Source organism: Lichenostomus cassidix, chromosome 5 (genome assembly GCF_008360975.1).
Source record: "Lichenostomus cassidix isolate B80296 chromosome 5, HeHo_3.0, whole genome shotgun sequence".
Taxonomy (NCBI): domain Eukaryota; kingdom Metazoa; phylum Chordata; class Aves; order Passeriformes; family Meliphagidae; genus Lichenostomus; species Lichenostomus cassidix.
The window spans coordinates 500,726-508,111 of record NC_139486.1 but is presented as its reverse complement, the minus strand read 5'-3'; the positions used below and the strand labels follow the sequence as shown (position 1 = coordinate 508,111).

The window sequence follows — 7,386 nt, the reverse complement described above, 5'->3', positions numbered from 1 at the left end:
CCAGGACAGAGCCTTTCGGAGAGCTGAGCACTTCCCTGGAAAAATGACATGAGATATAAAATAGCTCGGCTCAGATATTGATTAAGGGCTGAAACAGGAGTAGTTACAAGTAATTTATTCTTTATGCCTTGACATAATACAGGAATTATTTAATTAGGAACAGAATTATTTACAGAATGTGCATTTGTGGCGAGCTTAAATCAATAGGTTTAGTTAATAAGCAAAAATATAAATCTAGGTGGAGTTTAATTAACTGCAGTTCTGTCAGCAGTTCTGAGTGCATCCCACTGGCAGCAGCTCTGGGTAATTTTTATGGATAGCTCACCTTTAAATTAATTTCTTGGTGCAAGTTTCGTGCTCTCCTTTAACAAACACACCTTTCACTTGCCTGTGTTTAATGGGAACAGATGGGAATTCTCATCCAGCCCTGTGTGAGTCTGATGAAGATGTTCCTTTGGACAGGAGAAGAGCTACAGGAGAGCTGGAGAGGGATTTGGATGAGGGATGGAGGGACAGGGCATGGGAATGGCTTCACAGGGAGGGATGGGAGATTGGGAATTGGGAATTCCTGCCTGGGATGGAATTCCCAGAGCAGCTCTGCTGCCCCATCCCTCCATCCCTCAGAGAAAATCACTTTTCTCAGTTGGAAATGGAATTCCTTTTCCTAAGCATGAGCTCCTTGCTGAGGGAAATCTGCTGCAAAACCTAAAAATAATTAAGGAGAGACAGAGTTTTGGACTTTGGAAGATAATCCTGTGATTCTTAGGCAAATCTGTAATTTCAAAGGGAATTTCTGCTTGGATCATGACCCTCTGGCTGTTTTTCTTTCTTTTAAGTCAGTAGAAATGGAAATATGGGTTCACTTAGAGTTGGATCAGCCCAGAGGTTGCAGAATTTATCCTCAATACTTTAAAAACTGAGTTGTTTTTGGAAGAGGAATAATTTTCTCTTTTCTCCAGAGGCAGCAGGAAGGATGGAGAACATGTTTCCTATTTTATTGCAATATTTTTCAGGGAAGGAAAGCCCAGCATATTCCTGATCTGTTTGATAACATCCCCGTTTCACGGCACTGACGGAAAAGTGAGCAAAATCAAACATTATTTATTCACCTCGTTCCCATTGTTTATCCCAACAGGGATTTATCTGAGCCCAGGCAGGAACCACAGGCAGGAATTTCTCCTCCACGCCGAGCTCTTGAACTGGGATTGAAGCCACTGACTCGTTGTAATTAACACTAATGCTCAATTAAATCGAGTAAACATTAAGATGCATGAATTACAACCTTCAATTATCAAATTATTGGAAGGCAGCTTGTCAGGACTCAGCCACAGACAGCCCTAAGGGGGGAATTGGAGGTGCAGGAGATGTTCCAGGGGTTCAGTGATTGCATCCTGACAGGATCCAGCACAGCAGAACCACCAGCAGCATCCCTGGAGCCTCCTGGCCTGCAGAGCTGAGAGACACAGAAAGTGTTACACACCTTGCTGATGGAATTCACCCACAATTTAGGTGTCAGGATGAAAGATGACAGATTGGCCTCGTCAATCAGATTAAAGAGAGAATAACAAAACTAATTTGGCTTATCATCAAGAGGATAAATCTTGCTGGAAAGGCTGGTGTGGAGTTTTCTCATTCAGAGTAGATCCTTCTGGCAGGAGCAGCCTGGGAAGGAGCAAAGTTTCAGCTCAGTCTCTTTTCCTGGGAGTGCAGCAGAGCAGGAGTTGCAACAGCCCTGCAATCCAAATGCAATCCAAATGCCTTCAGAGCTTCTGTCCTGAGCACAGCAGCTGCTCCTGCCTGGCATTCCCTCAAAACAGGGATCATGGCAGCCTGGAATGTCCTGAGCTGGAGGAACCCACAGGATCATCCTGTCCCATCCCTGTCCTGCCCAGACACCCAACAACCCACCCTGTGCATCCCTGGCAGCCTCAGGCTGTGCCCATTCCCTGGGCAGTGCCAGCACCCTCTGGGGAACAACCTTTCCTGATATTCATCCCAAATTCCCCTGGCACAGCTCCAGCCATTCCCTGTCCCAGGGAGCAGAGCTCAGAGCTGCCCCTCCACTTCAAGAGGGAAATTGCCCTCATTTCACTGTGCATTGATTTACTCAACATCCAAGGAATTGTTTGGACAATTCAGGATGAAGGGAACAGCCTTTGGCTCTCAGGGTATCACTGCTGTGGAGCACAAACCCCTTCCTGTGCCTCTGGGTCTGGAGCAGAGTGACTCGAGGCACAAAGGGCTTCTAACGAAAGCAACAATGTGCAGCCTGAAAAATCAGGATTAATTTCTGAATTCTCCCCATAATTTCTTCATTTCAGTACAGAGCTGCTGTGGCTGGGAGGTTCTGCCAGCCCAGCTGTCCCACACTGACCCTTTCCACCCTGACAAGCATCATTTCCTGCCCAGCAAAGTGGGACCTGAGCAGCTGACAGCAGGGAGGAGCTGGAGAAGCTGCAATGTTTCCCAGAGCTGCTGGGCCTTTCGCTGTTAACTCGTTTTTGGCTGTAATTGCTGTTTGCTCAGCTGCCCTCAGTGCTGGGCCTGCACAGCCCACATCCCGAGGGGAAGCAGCTCCAGAAAAGCAGGAAAGGCAGCAGTTGACAGTGACAGATTGTAATTCCCACTTCTGTTTTTTTAGGGCTCTTAGTTTTCCATTTCTTCCATTTACTTTACCAGCCACAGCTCTTCCTCCTTTCCACATGGGAGCATGGTTGGGTTTGTTTTACTGATCCTCAGGACCTGTGCTGAGCTTTATGTCCAGAAAAAAGCTCCAAAAAATGCAGGTCCTGAGCAGTGACTTGGAGAGCAGAACCATCACCCCGCTGCTCCGGGATCCATCCAGCATTGCCTGTCCCATCATTCTGCCATTCCTGCCATTCCCTTTGCCTGGCTCTGCTGGAATCACAGCCAGTGCTGAGCCAGGGGTGATGTTTGGCCTGCAGCACATCAGGAAGGATGAGCTGACCGTGGAGAGGTGGCAGGAGTGCTGGGTGGTCACACCTGGAATGGATATCTCCGGAAGGGATTGCAGCAGGACATGCTCAGGAGCAGTTTGCTGCTCCTCAGGCTCCCTGGGCTCCTCATTCCTGCAGGGACTCAGCCCCTCCTGGCTGCGGAGCCACTCCGAGGGTCAGGCACAGCCCAGAGGGTTAAATCTCCCGTGGAAGGACTCCTTTACTGCCCTGAGAGACCCTGTCCTTCACTGTCCTTCACTGTCCTTCACTGTCCTTTAATGTCCTTCACTGTCCTTCACTGTCCTTCACTGTCCTTTACTTTCCTTTACTGTCCTTCACTGTCCTGTCCTCCTGTACTGTCCAGGAGCTGCAGGGAGGTCATGGAGAGGAGATAAACCAAAGGCTGTCACCTTTTCCTGCTGGGAATCCAGAGTGGTTTGGGTTGGAAGAGTCTCTCCAGCCCAGCTCATTCCAATCCCTTTCCAATCCCTTTCCAATCCCTTTCCAAGCTCATTCCCAGCACAGCTCAGATCTGCTGGGCTGATGTGTGACTGAGCCAAGCAGGATAGAGCAGGGAATGTCTGACAGACACAGTGGGACACCTCCCAGCAGCCCAGGGTGTCACGGCTGCTGTCCCCAGGGTGTCACAACTGTTGTCCCCAGGGTGTCACGGCTGCTGTCCCCAGGGTGTCACAGCTGTTGTCCCTAGGGTGTCACAGCTGCTGTCCCCAGAGTGTCACAGCTGCTGTCCCCAGGGTGTCACAATTGCTGTCCCCAGGGTGTCACAGCTGCTGTCCCTAGGGTGTCACCGTTGCTGTCCCCAGGGTGTCACAGTTGCTGTCCCCAGGGTGTCACAGCTGCTGTCCCTAGGGTGTCACAGCTGCTGTCCCTAGGGTGTCACAGCTGCTGTCCCCAGGGTGTCACCGTTGCTGTCCCCAGGGCAGGCCGGGTCTCTGTGACACCTCGGGGCTCTGCAGCACAGATGACAGAACACAACACCAAAGCAAACACATCAACCAAAGGGATTGTCCAACTCTCAGCCTCTCGCTGGCAGATGAGGATTGATGCTGCTTTGTCCCCGAAGGGACATCAGTCACCCAGCTTTACTGGGGACTGCTCAGATGGATTTATCTGTGCCTTTGCCCTGCCCTGCCTGACAGGATGTGCTGCAGAGCTGATGAGGCTCAGCCCTGGCAGGTGAGATGGTCTGTGTTGTTCCAGCTCAGCCCTGGGCAGGTGAGATGCCCTGTTTTTTCCTGCCAGCCCGTAGGAACATTTCCATCAAACCCAGGAACGACAGGCTGGGATAAAGGTGTTCCTGCAAGCGCAGTGCACAGGGAAACCCAGAAACAGTGACCAACAAACCCCAGTGCTGTCCTGCCAGCTGCAGCACCCTGGGCAGGAATCACCACCAGGGAGCTGCTGCTCTCACCTGGAGCTCTGCCCTCCCCAGGAATGCTGGGGATTCCTTTCACTGTGCTGTTTGATTCCAAGGTGGAATCCAGGCGGCTGCACAGCACCTCTGCACAGAATAACAGATCATGGAATTGCTGAGGCTGGAAAAGATCCCTGAGATCACTGAGTCCAAGCCCTGCTGTCCAGTGTGACCCCAGGGTGAGGTCAGCCCAGCCCCTGCTCCTCTGCCCGCAGTCAGCTGTGCTCTGGGTCATTTCTAAGTGGGTCACAGGTTTGTGGCAGACAGAAGCAGCCAGGAGCTGTTAGCTCAGCTGGCTGTGCAGAGCTCTGACAGGCTGCTCAGGAGGAATCCCCATCAGCAGGGCCATTCGTGCTGCTGGGTGGCACAGCTGTCACTGCCAGCCTTCCTCCTGGGCTTCAGAGAGTGGGACAAGTGCACAGCCCTGCTCCTGCCTGGGGACACACCTGGCTGACCTGCTGTGCCACTCCTCACCTGGCAACGGGGAGCTTTCTCCTTCCTGCTGTGCCCCTTGAAAAGGGCAGCACTGGGAAGCACTTCCAGCTCACTAGTGCAGGAAAAATATTGCCATGGATGTGGTGGAACTGCCCAGGGAGGTGTGGAGTCACCATCCCTGGAGTGTCCAAGGGATTCCTGCATGTGGCACTCAGAGCTCTGGGCTGGGGACAAGGTGGGCATTGGGCACAGCTGGGACTCTGGGCACAGCTTGGACTCGGTGATGTCAGAGGACTTTTCCAACCTCCATGATTCTGGGATTTTGGGATTCTCTGTCCTCTCTGCCTGGCCATGCCCCACAGAGCATCTCAGAGGCTCTGCCACAGTGATTTGCTCTCAGAAAGCACAGTGGGAAAAAAAAATGCAGAGTTTAATGAATTTTTGTTTCCCTGAAATTTCACTTGGGGTTGGAGGACAGAACGAAAAATCTTCTGGTCTTATATTCAGTTTTAATCTGACGAGAACAGTGGGGTTTTTTGAGGAATCAGGGAGTGTAAGTTTGAAATGACTGCAGGAGAAGACACTTCCTGGGCTGCTCCACCACCAGCTGAACTTTTGGCCAGGTGATGTCCCAGGGCTCAGGGGCTCTTGGGCTCACATTCCCCTGCTATGGGTTTTCTAGGAAGGGGTTTGGTGCTCCATTCTCTTCTCTAAGCTTTCCCAGGGGAATCCTGCTCTGGAGATTCCTCTCTCAGGCTCACTCTGCAGCAGGGGTGAGGCTTTTCCCTCTCCTGACCACCCAGTTCTCCCAGTCAGCCATCCCTGGTGGGACCAGTCAGGACAAAGTGCTCTGACAGGAATACCTTTGGCAAACTGAGAGTGCAGTTGGAACAGAGACACCTTGAGATGTAATTGCAGCTAGAGAGTAAAAAGCATTCCTCGTTTTCCAGTTAAACAAACACAGGATAACATCACACAAAGCCTCTGCTCCTGGCCAGGTCCTTGCACTAGAGTTGCCCAGAGAATATTTATAAATATCCCTGAGGCTTTTCAGGGAAATGCTTGCAAACAAAAGATTCAGGAGCCCCAGGCTTTAAGGTGGGATCTGTTTGGGTATTTGTGCACACAAATATTGCTGCTCACAAACTTCAGCCCCTGAGGTGCTGCAGGAAGATCAAATGTGTCAGAGGGACCAATAAGAGCAATGGGCTTGCCAGGCCTGTGAGCACTGCTCAGACCTGCTGGGCTGATGTGTGTCTGGGCAGAGCAGGGCAGAGCAGCCTGGCAGCTCTGGCACACAGTGGGACACTCAGAGTGTCCCTGTCGCTGTGCTGCCTCCCAGCTGGGGCTGAGTTTGCTCTGAGTGGTGCCTGTTCAAAAATCAAAATTGATTCTGGTTACACCTGTGCTTCCCATTGCCCTCACTGCCACTCTGTTCTGTTCTGTTCTGTTCTGTTCCACGGGGAAGGGAGGGACGGGATTGGGGTGAACTCCTCTGCTGGGGTTGGGGTGAACTCCTCTGCTGGGATTGGGGTGAACATCTCTGCTGGGGTTGGGATAAACACCTCTGCTGCAATTAGGATGAACATCCCTGCTGGGATGGGATAAACACCTCTGCTGGGACTGGGATGAACAAACTGCTCTGCTGGATGAACAACTGCAGCCTGTTGAGAAGTGGAAGCAATGGAAACATGGAAACAACACTTCCAGTCAGTTTGATGAGTCTCTTGCTCTTTGTTTCTCCTTTGGGTGGAGGAAAGGTTTGGAATCCTCAGACATTTCATAAATAAATGGAATTCTCGGGATGCTAGAGAACCCGCAGAGCTGCTGTTTACCTTGCTGGTTTTTATGACCTCTCCATCAGTGACAGTGTTATCCAGTTCCAGATCGTTTGCATTAAATACAAGTCACCTTTTTCCCCACGTTGCCTGGGCTTCAGGAAAATGAGCTGTGCTGCAGTGAGAGAAAACAAACTGCCCTCTGGAGAGAGACACAAAACTGCTGTGGGCACTGGGGCTTCACCCCAGCACAGCAGCAAGTGGAACAATTCCAGTTATTCTGGATTTCCAACTGACAAATCCAGACCCTCCAAGCACTCTGTGGCCCTAAATTAAACACAACTCCACCTCAGCATTGTCAGGAAGAACTTCTCTGCCCAGGGAGGGTGTGGAGTTCCCTGTCTGGGGACATTCCAGCCCCACCTGGACACCTTCCTGTGCCACCTGTGACCCTGCCTGGGATGTGGGTGACCTCCAGAGGTTCCTTCTAGCCCCAAGGGCTCTGTGACTCTGTGATTTTGTGACTCTGTGACTTTGTGACTCTGTGGCTTTGTCACTCCGTCACTCTGTCACTCTGTCACTCTGTCACTCTGTGGCTTTGTGAATCTGTGGCTCTGTGGCTCTGTGGCTTTGTGACTTTGTGGTTCTGTGACTCTGTGATTGTGACTCTGTGATTGTGACTCTGTGACTTTGTGACTCTGTGATTCTGTGATTCTGTGACTTTGTGACTCTGACTCTGTGACTCTGTGGCTCTGTGGCTCTGTGACTCTGTGACTGTGAC

At 51.2% G+C, this 7,386-nt stretch overlaps 1 long non-coding RNA gene across 1 annotated transcript; it reads right to left on the bottom strand.

Annotated features, from left to right (window-relative positions):
• Positions 1-822: 822 nt before the first annotated feature.
• On the bottom strand, positions 823-3,614 carry LOC146435712 (uncharacterized). Its single transcript, XR_014852836.1, has 3 exons — positions 3,368-3,614; positions 1,481-1,662; positions 823-1,069 (listed from the first exon to the last, which is right to left on the bottom strand). It is a non-coding gene; the product is annotated as an uncharacterized LOC146435712 (long non-coding RNA).
• Between the last annotated feature and the right edge of the window lie 3,772 nt (positions 3,615-7,386).